This window comes from Nilaparvata lugens, chromosome 2, assembly GCF_014356525.2.
Source record: "Nilaparvata lugens isolate BPH chromosome 2, ASM1435652v1, whole genome shotgun sequence".
Lineage (NCBI taxonomy): Eukaryota > Metazoa > Arthropoda > Insecta > Hemiptera > Delphacidae > Nilaparvata > Nilaparvata lugens.
The window spans coordinates 87,313,546-87,327,224 of record NC_052505.1 but is presented as its reverse complement, the minus strand read 5'-3'; the positions used below and the strand labels follow the sequence as shown (position 1 = coordinate 87,327,224).

Sequence of the window (13,679 nt, the reverse complement as noted above, 5' to 3'; positions counted from 1 at the left end):
TACAAGTTCACAAAAATCGTTTCGCATGGGGTAAGATTGATAAAAATTACCTACTGTACTGTATCGGTTTTTCTTAACCATTCTTTAATTTTAAAAAGAGTAGATTGTACCTTCATGAAAATAATAAATTTTACCCTTAGTGATGCGGAGTCTTATTGAATTGCTCGTGGATATTTCTGAGATTTTATAAAGGTGCGTACAGACTTTCGCTCTGCTCCGCAATCGAACGTCACTCGAGCAGATCGATTGATGATCGACCGGGGAGCAAGAGTGGAACGCGAGAAGAGCTAACATCTCCCGTAACGTTCATGATCGGAGCGATTGCGGAGCGAGTGCAGAGCGTGCGTGGAGCGATTACAGAGCGAGTGCGGAGCGTGTTGGAGGGGCGTATATCTGTACGCACCTTTAGAATTAAGTACCTATTTAATGTACTAATGATTAAAAAAAATTATTACTATGAAAAACTCACCGCAAATGATGTCTAGTGCACAGTTTGTTATCATTGGATATATGTTGAACTCTTTACCAAATTCCTTTTTCTCCAATAAATTCACAAGAAATCTACTCTTCTCACCAAATGTCTCAACAAAGTCCTCCAGAATTCCGAAATGGAACGCAGGTGTTATCATTTTTCGTCTCTCTTGCCATTTTCTGCCTGTAAAACATATGCAAATATGAATAACTTTGGATATTTTTCAGTTATTTGTCACTACACTTTTTACTTTCCTTGCCACATTACCATAGGTAAGGGAAGAATTGCTCTCCAACAAAAATATAGGTACCCCAATTTTAAGTTTTCTCTCTTTTCTGTATAGGGCTACTAGTAATAAAAATAGAAAGAAAAATAAAAATCTCAGTACCCTTTTTGAATTATTCAATCACAGCATGTTTCGGACATTGACCAATGTGCGTGTTGTGATTAAATAATTCAAAAAGGGTACTGACATTTTTATTTTTATTTCTATTTTTAAGTTTTCTATACGTTTCAAGGTCCCCCGAGTCCAAAAACATGGTTTTTATCAATGTCCTCCTGGATTGACCATGAAAAAAATCTTTGGTGAGAATTAAATTGCATTAAAATGTCGTATGGCAGAATACGTTGATAAATAAAATACAGTAGGTCACATAATTCACATTGGCTACTTTTTAAATTAATAAAAACAATATAAAAATCTTGAAGCACCCTTTATTTTTTAAAAAACTTTAAAATAGTTCTTCAACTAGTTTCGGTGATCACATTTTATTTTATAACCTGTCGATGGTGTGTGATCACCGAGACTAGTTGTTCAACTATATTAAAGTTTTTTTTTAAAAATAAAGGGTGTGCTTCAAAGATTGATTTTTATATTGTTTTTATTAGTAGGACAGTGTATGGAAAAATACAGTAGGTAGCTCATGAATGAATAATAGGCTAGTTTAGAAAGTAAAAAGTGTTTGATAAATTACATAATATTGGATGACCTTTTGAACCTTATCTAGGGGGACATTAATCTCTCAAACTCTCTTATGATAATTTTGTTTTATCTACCTCAGTTGAAAACCATTCCTATTTATTATTCATACTTGATTGAGAGACAATAAACTACACCTCATGTTTTGAAAATGAGTAAGTTATGTTTCCCACAATGTTTGACTCGTAAATTTGAAAAGAGGGACAACATTTAGATCCTTGAGTTTCTAAAATTTACATCCTAAAACTGAAATCATCTTCAAGTGGGCTCCACTCATTTTTCCCATCCACAGATTTACAGCGATATTGTGACTTTGTTAAGGCTATTATTGTTTAAAAATCATTGTTAGAATTATTGAGAATCTTACTTACTCTATGTGCCGGTTGCACAACAGCCGGTTAAATTTTAACCGTGATTAATTCCACGAAAACCAATCAGAGAAGCTGTCTTTTCAAAAACGCCTTGTTGTGCAACCGGGCCTTTGTATCTTATTCAATTCATGTTTTTTTTTTTCAAGATATTCAAATCAATCAAATCAAATCAAGTAGATTGATAGAATTGATAGAATCATGAAGTAGATTATTACTATAAAATCATCCAAGAATAGGATAGTGATTTCTAATTCGAGTGGAAATGGTGAGAATAGGCCTACATGATAATATTGTTGAAAACTAGAAGAATTCATAAAATTCCTTGCAAAAGTGTTTAAATTTTTAAGTATTGGAGGAGTTGTAAAAGAGCAGATAATCTGACGCATTTTAAAACTATATTCATGATATCTTGTCATAATTTGACATGATATCTCAATATTATCACGATGATAATATTTGTTCCAGCTGAATCAAATATTGCACTGTCAGTCAAAGATCACAGTCATAATATTACATATTTATGTGGTACCTGCACTTGTTAGTAGACCAGTACCAAGCCAATCATTCAGGAAGTCATACGCCAACGATTTTGTGATATTCACAGTACTTTTCAATGCTACCTGGAATTATAAAAATATTACTGTATTATTATAGTCAAGTTCTCAAGAAAGAAAAATCTAGTATATTGTATTGGGTAACACAAAAAAATTTGTATTCTGTGTTAGATTCATTAGTCAATTTTTTGTGTGCTATTCAGATTGAGCATTTGATATAGCTGTTTCAAATAACGGAGACCAATTCTATGGAAAATAACGATACTATTAATTTCAAATTTATTTTAATTCATCTATTCATCACTCACTCTTGAATCTACAAGTATAGTTCAAAACCACTAATAAGTAGAAATAAAAATAGAAATCTTAGAAGGCTATATAGCCGAAACATGTGAGTAAACAATTTTAAAAAGGGTACTTGGATTTCTATTTTTTTTATATTTAAGAGTAGCCCTAAAGACAAAAATACACTTTTGATAAGTTAATATAAACTATTTTTATGTCTATATATGTTTTACAAACTGTTCAGGTAGCCTATAATGCAACGTTACTAGACAGACTAATTATTTCTGTCTACTAACTTTGGCCTATATGAACCTTTTTATAATGCTTAGCTGTGGAAAGAGCTCCCAAATTGCCGTGTTGATTTTTTTTTTTACGAAAGTCCTACCCCGTGGATGTGAGATGTTTTCTTGAAATAACGTTTCTTACCTCAGCATATTCTGGCCTGAGAAGATGGATTTCTGCAAATGGGCCAGACCATTGCAAATAGATCGATTTGTATTCTTCTTTCCTCTCAGCATTCAATTTCATCAATTCTGTTAGTGAAAGAGAAAACTGTTAGTGTCAATCCAACTAAAATTGATATATGACACATTCTTTGAATCATATCTATAAATCATACACAGGTATGATAAATTACATAATTGAATAACCTTTTGAACCTTATCTAGGGGGACATTAAACTCTCAAACTCTCTCATGATAAATTCATGAACTGTTATATGAAAAGTATGTTGGATGTTGGAAGATGCGAAATATTGTTTATGGATTGGCTACCTAAAATTATATCCTTTAATATATTATGATATCATTAATAATTATTTATGATTTATATATAAATCATTTTATCATTTTATTATATTATCATCATTTTATATATTATTATGTCACTAATAATTATTGATGTTATTATTAAGGAATGATAATATAGATTTCTTTCTATAATCTAAATTATTTTACACAATGTTATTATTATTTATTACCTAGTAAATTATTTATTCCGAAATTCCGAAAAACAGAGACGTATTTAGTAAAATCTAAAACTTTCTCCCCCTGCATCTTGTGCGAAAATTGAATGAAAAAAAAACCTTTCACGTCAAAATTGCAACAAAATTTATGCTCAATTTGAAGTGGGATAGAAAGAACCGTGTTGGAAAAATATCAATCTTCAGAAATAGTTACATAATAATAATTTCACAGATGGAAATTACTAATTTTTGTATAGTAGCGCTCATAGAATTTCCATCTAGCTGTTTACCCTGTTGTCAATATTTGCAATAGTAGAAGTCTTCGGGGTGAATTACAGCATTTAATTTGGATTTTTGTTCAATAATAATTTCAATTCATATCATACGAAACTATAATTCTCAATAAAATTATTTGATCTGATGGATGTATGAAGAAAAATTTGAAGATGAAACACAACACTTTCCACGTATGTTAAGCCCTTACATAAAAATCTCAGTTTCAATTCTCAAGTTTGATAAAAATTTTAGTTAAATTACCAGTATTTACTATATTGTTACTACAAAATTATTTATGTATTTATTATTTATAGGCTACTCACCATTCCTTGAAAAGGAAGGAAAATCTCAGTTTCAATTCTCAAGTTAATAAAAATTTTAGTTAAGGTACCAGTATTTACTATATTGTTACTACAAAGTTATTTATGTATTTATTATTTATAGGCTACTCACCATTCCTTGAAAAGGAAGGAAAATCTCAGTTTCAATCTCAAGTTTAATAAAAATTTTAGTTAAGGTACCAGTATTTACTATATTGTTACTACAAAGTTATTTATGTATTTATTATTTATAGGCTACTCACCATTCCTTGAAAAGGAAGGAAAATCTCAGTTTCAATTCTCAAGTTTAATAAAAATTTTAGTTAAGGTACCAGTATTTACCATATTGTTAATATAAAGTTATTTATTTATTATTTATAGGCTACTCACCATTCCTCTTCAAAAATAAAATGTCCATAGAACTCCCAATGAGTGGATAAGCTTTAGGGCCAGGTAATCCTTTGAATTTCCTTAAAAATTGTATTCTTCTATAGACGATCTTGACAATATAAGCTACGATAATAGTAAGCACGAATGAAGCCAAAGTAGAAGATATCATCTGAGAAAAAGAATAACAGCATTATAGGCCTATATTATAGTCGAAACAAAAATTATTAACAAATAAGTAGGTTAGATACTAAAATATCCTATAGTGAGGTCCACGTTATAATGGCAGTGGAGAAAGATAGGAGAACAAGGTTGCCGATCCTCAGTCTTGTCAATGCCTTCTATAGACGGTAGCTGATACAGGTTTATTGATGTAATATTAACTGTTCATTCTCGTGTAAAATACCGGTAATCAATTATATTTTATTAAGCAAAAATGATATTTTTCAATCATTTAATTATTAATTTTCATAATTAAGATTGAATATTTTGTTAATTGATTATTAGCTCTACATTGTTAAAGAACGATCTTGCAACAGAGCAAAGCGAGAAAGAGATAGCGCTATCCGCTTTGTTGAATGATAGACAAGGATATCTATACCATATTGCTAATCAAACACTGCCATTATAACGTGGACCTCACTATGATTCTGATACTCAATTTTTCAGAAATTCTATAATTCAAGATTCGCAATTCAGAATCCTTAAATACAGAAATATATTCAATAATTCATGGAAATGGAATTCACAAATGATTTGATTATTCCTGTTTTTGAATGACTGTACAAAAAAATCACCCACTCAGAATAAAGTACCTATAATAACTTTATAGAAAATAGAAATATTAAAAAATATTTTTCTATACTACTAGTTAGTAGGCTTATCTGTACGGTATGTTTTATAAAATTTAATATTATATGGTACTTGACCAATACGGTAATGTGTAGAGACATATCTTTCAATGGCTCAATATAAAGAGCAATGTCAGGGTGGAAATACGTTATTTAAAATAATCTTCTAGGCTAGTACATCATCACCGTATTTGAAATCTATCTGTCATTAGGTTTGGCCGCTGTATTCAATGTAAAAAATAGGAGACTGTTATTAATGTAGTCTATATTTTTCTTAGGGAAGGGACTTAGAGCTGCTACTGACTCCTTTGATGAAACAGAAAATTTATTCTCAATTATTTCTTTCTTTTTAAGAGAATATAATACATCTTATACAATAATATTGAATCTCACTGTGATTCAGCTTGAGCATTTTTGGAAATAATGACTTTTGTTGTTATTCATTGAAGTTTTTTTCGCTTTTGATGAATTTGTACAAGTCATAACTTTCACAACTCGTGAGTCATTTTCTCTATAGTTTCACATCAGTATGTTGAAGTCGTCTTTTTAGAAGATGTGGTTTGGTGTAGATAATTAATAGATGAGCAAAAAAATGGCTTACTTTAGATAAAGTGGCCTACTCTATCTATAGGCTATGGCAGAAACCAATGATAAATGATAAAACGAACATGCAACAGGTGACGATTTCTAAAAAATAACATGAAGCTTGTTACTCAAAAGCACACACCGACTTTTGGACGGTTTATATGATGTTTGTCTGGTCTACTATGAATAGAATATTTTATTTGATAAGTAAATATGTAGGTGTATGGCATATCGTGGTTTGATTTTATGAATTTCAGAAGATAATATGATTTATTATTTTGTTCACTAAAGAATAACATTTTCCCCTGACGCATGCATTTTTTACTAACAGATTCAGTGTGAAATTAGTTTTGAAAATTTAAATAATTGTGAAATTTTTACTTTTTTCATATGAACATATTACTATACAATAATAATTTAAATATTATTACGATATTGCTGTTTATTATAGTTATGTTCATTTCTCATCTTCTTTATGGCATATAATATTATGGGCGAATGGCAGCCATTCTCAATCTTTATTTGCATTACAAAAAAGAGCTATTAGAAAGATTTGTAATGTGCCTCCTTTAACTCATTTTAAACCGTTGTTCATTAGATTGGGAGTCATGAGCTTACCTTGTATTTTTATGTTTAACTGACTGCTTTCAAAGTAAAGTCAAATCTACATTTATTCTCAACTCATGACAACATTCATTCCTATAACACAAGGAATAAATCGAATCTGAGTACTGCTCTTACAAATTCAGCCATATGAGTTTTAAGCAAAGACCTCAAAGATGCATATCTCTCTAAAGTCTTTGGTTTTAAGGCCTTTTCAATAAAGTTCTATAACCATTTACCACAAGATGTTTGAGAATTGACGCTCAGGGTATTTAAACTAAGAATTAAGAATTTTTTATAAAAAATTGTTTTTATAGTGTAGATGAATATTTCAATGTCAACATGGAGTCGATCTAGATTTTCAGGTATAATTGCTATTGTTGTATGATCTCTAACATAACCTATTTTTTGACATTTTGTTAATTTATCAAAATTTGGGAATGGAATAGATTTGGGCCAAGCCTGTTGTTCATTCCTAATCATATTTATATGATTTGTGATTCTGTCCACGAATAAATAAATAAATATAGTTTGTAATATTGACGTGGCCGATACAAATTGTAAAGTGTTTGTCTGTGGAATAAATTGATTTGATTTGATTTGCTACTCACAGGATTCGTCATTTTTGTAGATCAGTTTCTCTGAAGATCACTCAGCCGACAGTCGTTTCAATTGTCCTGCAAAACCGCATAAACTAAAACTTTCACATAAAAAGAACCTGAAATTCTAACAATCAAATATTTAAAACATTATTCTCACCGGTTCAAAGTTATTTAAATTAAAGCTAAATGATAATAATAAGAGAACTTTTGAGATACGCAGAAAGTGCCGATATGGCAGTACCGGTCTAGAACCGCACTGGATGACCAGTGTTCTTATACTGACGGCTTGTTGCCGACTGACTCTCTAACCAATTCGGGAGGCAGTTTTATCAGGCGTTGAGCCTAGGCCTATTATTATCGTTAAATTGGTGGCCGGCTGATACTGAATCAAAACAACAGCAACTCCTATTTCACCATATTAGTTCACATTTTTAAACAACACTCAGACTCGCACACTGTATAGAAAATTATTAGGCTCTTTAGCATTATTTCCGGGTCCAAATAACTACTGACCCCCCAGGTACTGGCTCTGAATTTCCTTTGTATGAGACTAAGGGTGTATGGGGGGAATTGATTTTTTTTAGATAAAATTGAAATGTCTTTCCATATCGTGATATATGTGATTATATGCTACTCACTAGAATAAATCAGAGATTTATTACAGAATACATCTCAACTTTTTCCAAAACATGGATAGAATCTTCAAGTAACGAAGCAGTGTGTGATTACACATAACCTTAACATTTGGACATTTTATCAAAATTTATAGAGAGAAATAAGAGAAATAGTACCTACAGGCTCAGCCTAGTTTTTCCTCCAATGTCATAATTATATTATGATTATAGTGTTTTATACAATAAATGAATGAATATATGAATTAATGAATCAGATAGACATTTTGTAACATTAACATTCTATAATAAATATGTTAATCAGAGTATTCTTAGATACTAAGAATAAGTAGTATTTAACTCATAAGTAGCCTAAGTAATCTTGGATTTCTATTTTTATTTATATTTGAAAGTAGCCCTAAAGAAAAAACTACTTTTTTGGACTCAGGTGACCTTGAAACGTATAGAAATTTAGAAACTGGGGTACCTTAATTTTTTTCGGAAAGCAATACTTTCTTACCTATGGTAAATATGGCAAGAAAAATAGAAAGACCATTTACATTCTTTACATTTTTGTAGTTACATGCTGCAATGTATCCATTTCTATATTCTATTCAAAAATAATTTTCTTGTGTATATATGTATTTTTCTTATTTTGTATTTCCATTAATTTCTTTTCAATAATATTGCAATTATTAGGTTTCATTCTTTATTGTATTTTTATTGTATCTTGTATGATTTGTGAAGGAATAATTAATAGTGGGTAACCGGTTATATCCATTAATATAATAAGAATAGTTGTTTTTAATTTTTAAGGGTAAAAGTCAACGAATTCAGCTGATTCTCAAGATAATCTTATATTTGTTTTCATAGATAACATTATTTTAAAGTAGTGGTAGCAGAATACACTAGTCAAAATACTAAAAGCTGAGGAATGGGTTCGGAAATTTTTGGTGTCAGTGCTTGAAAGATTGATTGATTCCAGATTAGGTAGATTCCACTCACAATTCACAATCTTCCCTGAATTTAACACTGTGTCACTATAGGAAGAATATTTTTAAAATAAAATATCTACTCGTGGATATAATCAAGAAATTATTTTATTTTATATTTATACATCCCTCAACTCACTTTGTTTATAACTAGTGTGATTGAGACCAGTTCGTTTTTCAACTAATTTATTATTCCAACGATTTCTTCAACACAACTTGAATAAGCAGCATAAAATTATCATTAATTAGAGAGTAATACAATTTCTATTGAAACTTCACACTTATTTTAGTATCTTAATTTGATCAATATCCTCAAAATAAACTATCAATAATTAAAGCTTATTCACTCAAAATAGTGTGTAAATTAAGTTATCATTTTTACATAACCTCTAGACTGTGTATTCCAAATTAAGGTTTAAAGCAGTTTTGGGCGAAAGCCTGTTGTTTATACCTGCATTGTGTCTATTGTCTATGAATAAATGAAATGAAATATATATTTAAAAGTCATATCTTAGCTAGCTCTAACATATATGTATAAAATTCTATTGAAACTTTACTTTCATTTTAGTACGGTATCTTAATTTGATTAAAATCCTCAAAATAAACTATCAATATGAGATGTAATTAGAAGTCATAACTTAATAACTCAACTAACATACGTATTATTACAATTATTATACAGAGAAAAATACTGTCAACATCTAAGACAAGTCAGTCAATAAAATTGATATTCCAGAAATAAAAATATAAAATAACATATAAAAATCAATCAAACATAGACTATACCGGTACGGTATATAACAAAATCTATGTTAGTAGGCCTATCCTCCTCTCTCAACTATTGATTCTTCAGTAGCCTACAGTTATAATAAGACAGCATATACATATTAGATGTAACAATATTTGCCTATTTTATCACTATTATCTCCTTTTATAAATCGGGTAGAAAATGTAGCACTCAGAAATTCTTAACATAACTTAGGTAATAATGGATATCTTAACATTTATTAAATCAGGGTTTTTTACAACATAGGCCTAATTCACTTGTCACTTTCACTTCAATCATTATCTAATATTGTTTCCTCAATAAACTCGGAAACTTTAATTAGTTACCAATATGGTTATTGTTTGTTATTGTCTCTAGGATACATTTTGATTTTGACACCAGACTCTGGTCGAAGAACAAGATCCATCATAAGACAGATATCCTCTTGCTTTTCAGTCGATTCCACTCTGAATTTCCTCAATATGGAAGATAGGATAGTCTTTTCTTCAAGGAGAGCAAATTTTTGGCCTAAAATGGAAGAAAATGAGTCGTTATTTATCAGTAGTATAGCATGAGAATGTTGTCTTTTTCTTTAAGGCTACTTTTAATATGAATAAAAATATTAACCTGAGTACCCTTTTAGTGTTTCTCCAATCAATACTATTTATGTATTCATTCTATTTATTGACAATCGCAAGTTCCTACTAGTAGATTTTGTATCATCATTCACTGAATTCAACAAACTCTCTCTTCATTTTGAACTCTTTCCAATCTCTTTCCAAATCTTTCTCTCTATTTCTAATCGTAATACTGGTAGTTCAGATTTTTTATTTGATTTACAGTCTAGACTGAATTATCAGACAAGAATTTTAGTTTGGTATGACATTTTTCATCGATGGTTTAGGCTTATTTCTTCCTTTCCATTTCTTATCTCAATATTCCAAATTGATTTGATCTGCAGTCTAGACTAAGTTATCAGACATGATTATAGGTTTGTAGTGACATTTATTTATTTACTTATTATTCGTGGATACAATATTACAAATCATATATATATGATTAGGAAGGAACAACAGGCTTGGCCCAAAACTATCCCATTCCCAAATTTTGATAATGAAATGTTCAAAAAATAGCAAATTTCTCTGTTATGCTAGTTTATTAGGTGTTTTAGGTAATGTTCAGAAGGCGATTCTTCAAGATCTCTGATTATTCCTCATTTTTCATTTTTTTAAGCAAACGCGAGCCAAATTATTAATTTTAAGGCACTGAATCCGAATCTGAAATTAGAATTGTTCTATCTCCATTTTTACGCGAATTAGGCTTTTGATGAGAGATCTTTATTGAAAACGTCCGCTCGGATGCCTGGAGAAAATCGCTCCCAGAGGGATTCGAAAACATCTGCATGCCAGCAGTGTTGGAAACGTCGGCTGGCAGATACACTAAGGTCGATGTGAACACCTGCATTGCTTAAGCCGGCGACATATCTTTCTACATCCACAGACTCTGCAGAGCTACCGAGTTTGATGTGAACATCACATTAGACTTGAAAATTACATTAGCAGCCGAAACATGTCCTGCTAAAATAATTTGAAAGGGTAATAATTTGAAGGTCTATAGAGCACTAACAATACCTATGAGTCATCATGATTTTGATATTGAGATCACTAAAATTAAACAGATAGCTGTCACAAATGGGTATGAAGAAAGTATGGTGGACAGATTATTGAGTAAAATTAATAGAAAAATTTCAATCAATTCTAGCTTTGTAGGCTCAAACTGTGAGGAGAAGACTTGGATAACAATCCCATATTTAGGCCTTGTATCTGATAAAATAGGTAGGGAATTGAGGAGGAATGGATTTCATGTTGCTTTCAAGACCAAACCGATTTTAAATAGTCTATTTAGCTGGAGTAAAAGACAAAATGAAATTTGGGATAAAAGTGGGGTGTACAAACTTAAATGTGATGATTGTTATGCTTGTTACGTGGATCAGACTGGTAAAGTTTCAAAAGTAGAATTAAGAACACATCAGAGATTGGAATAAACAAATGGGGAATCTAAGTTTGCAGAACATTTGATAACAAATAATCACAAGTTCACAGTTAAGGAGAATGTTGAGTTTCTGCATGTTAATAACAAAGGCAGATCTTTGAATATTCTAGAGGCTTTAGAAATAACAATAGTAACTAAGGAAAATTCCCAGTATAGTTTTAATGACCAGATTCATTTCAACCAGTACAACACTACGAATTTAGTTTTATCATAAAATTGTAAGCATACATTAGTCAATAGTTTTTCCATTTACATATTTGTTTTATTATCTTTCACACTTGTTTTCTTGGTTCTTATTTTGTACTCAAAGTAAATTTTATTATCATGGCGATTCTGTTGCTAAGCCGCCATTTTGTCACACCGTTGAGGGGGAGGAGACTGTCTAGCTAGGCCAATGGCAGGCGTTCATGCCCTCGACCAATAGCAGTACTCGCCTACTAGTATAAATTCTGCTGCTCTTGTATTTAGTTTTAGTTTATCAGAGATTGACAATGGTGTAATAACCGAAACCGGTCTTTCTAATTATCAATAAATCAGTGGTTTATTGACAATTTCTTAGTCTTTTTCATTCAATTTGAAATAAGGGCACTCAGATTAATAATTTTATTCATGAGAATAATTATAATAGTCTTCTCATCAAGTAGATCAAATTTTTGGCTTGAAATGTAAAATAATTACCGTAGTTGTTATTTACCATCGGTCTATCATGAAAATTTTGTACATTATAAAAATAACTCAAATCTTTGGACAAACATTGAAAAAGACGTGAAAAGTTCACAGAATATCAACAATTAGTTACCAAAATAAAAATATTCACCAATACAAATATTTATTCATTCATTCCATTTATACAATAAGTACAATATCAAAATGATAGGGAAATTAAGGTAACCTTGTGCTATTCCTCTTCCAAATTTAGATAACACATAGATAACACAATTATATATTTTCAACCAATATTTTACCAATGCAGTTTCTGGGACCAGCACTAAATGGAACGTATGCGAAAGGATGTCGACTTTTCGTGTTTTCTGGCAGGAAGTTGTCTGGGTTGAACTTTTCTGGATCAGAATAATGATCTCTACATCTGTGCACGCTGAATAACTCGATGTTGACCCAAACACCAGCTGGGATTAAATGCTCTCCTGCAGAAAAATGTCAATTATTGGACAAAATAACTACCTATACATAGTAATAGCCTACTAACATGTAGCGTACTATTTCTCACTCAAATACCCGGTTTTACAAAAGTATGTCTACTTAATCCCGATTGATAGCCACGTGAACCAATAAGAGAAGCCTTCTTCTCAGAAAAATGTTCTCTGATTGGCTCTCGTGAAATTCAATCATAATTAAAATTCAACAGGCTTCTGTGCAACCGGGCCAAAGGCTATTTTCAATGTGGAAAAGATAAGCTTGACTAATAAATGTGAATCTTATTAAATCAGTTTTCAGTTCTCAGTCCGTAGTCTGATCTGCTACAATAAATTGTGTAGTAAAAGCTGCTTCAATTTGAGCAAAAGTTTTGCATCAACTAAATTAATTCTGGTTATTGTGTAGAACAAAAAATTGCTTGGTTGCCTGTAAAGTCGGTATACGGGCGAAAGTTTTACGTGACAACGACTTTGAGTGGTAAAATAATTTTAATGTGAATATTCATTCGTATAGTAGGAAAAGGATGAATTAATAGTCAATTTAAAACATTTATTTATACAAAGAACTTATATTTACAACATCAATTTATACAAAGAATCTCGCACTGAACCACAACATTGTGATTACTACAACATAACCTATTCACTTATGCATGATTATGTGATTATGCATTATTGTGATTACTACAACATAGCCTATTCACTTATTCACCTAAGCAGGCGCAGTCGCAGAAGATGCTTGCGGCGCCTGCGCAGGTTGACTGCTCCGTTTCACTCTCTCTCCAGTGAATGCCTTCGGGTTGCTCGCCACTGCTCCTATTCGTGCTCTTTCCAGACGACCGTGAACCGAACCGA

The 13,679-nt window shown here is 30.9% G+C and overlaps 1 protein-coding gene across 1 annotated transcript in view; it reads right to left on the bottom strand.

Moving 5' to 3' along the window:
* The window catches only part of LOC111050676 (cytochrome P450 4C1), a 34,166-nt gene that overhangs the window by 10,551 nt on the left and 9,936 nt on the right, over positions 1 to 13,679 (bottom strand). The window lies entirely within an intron of this gene.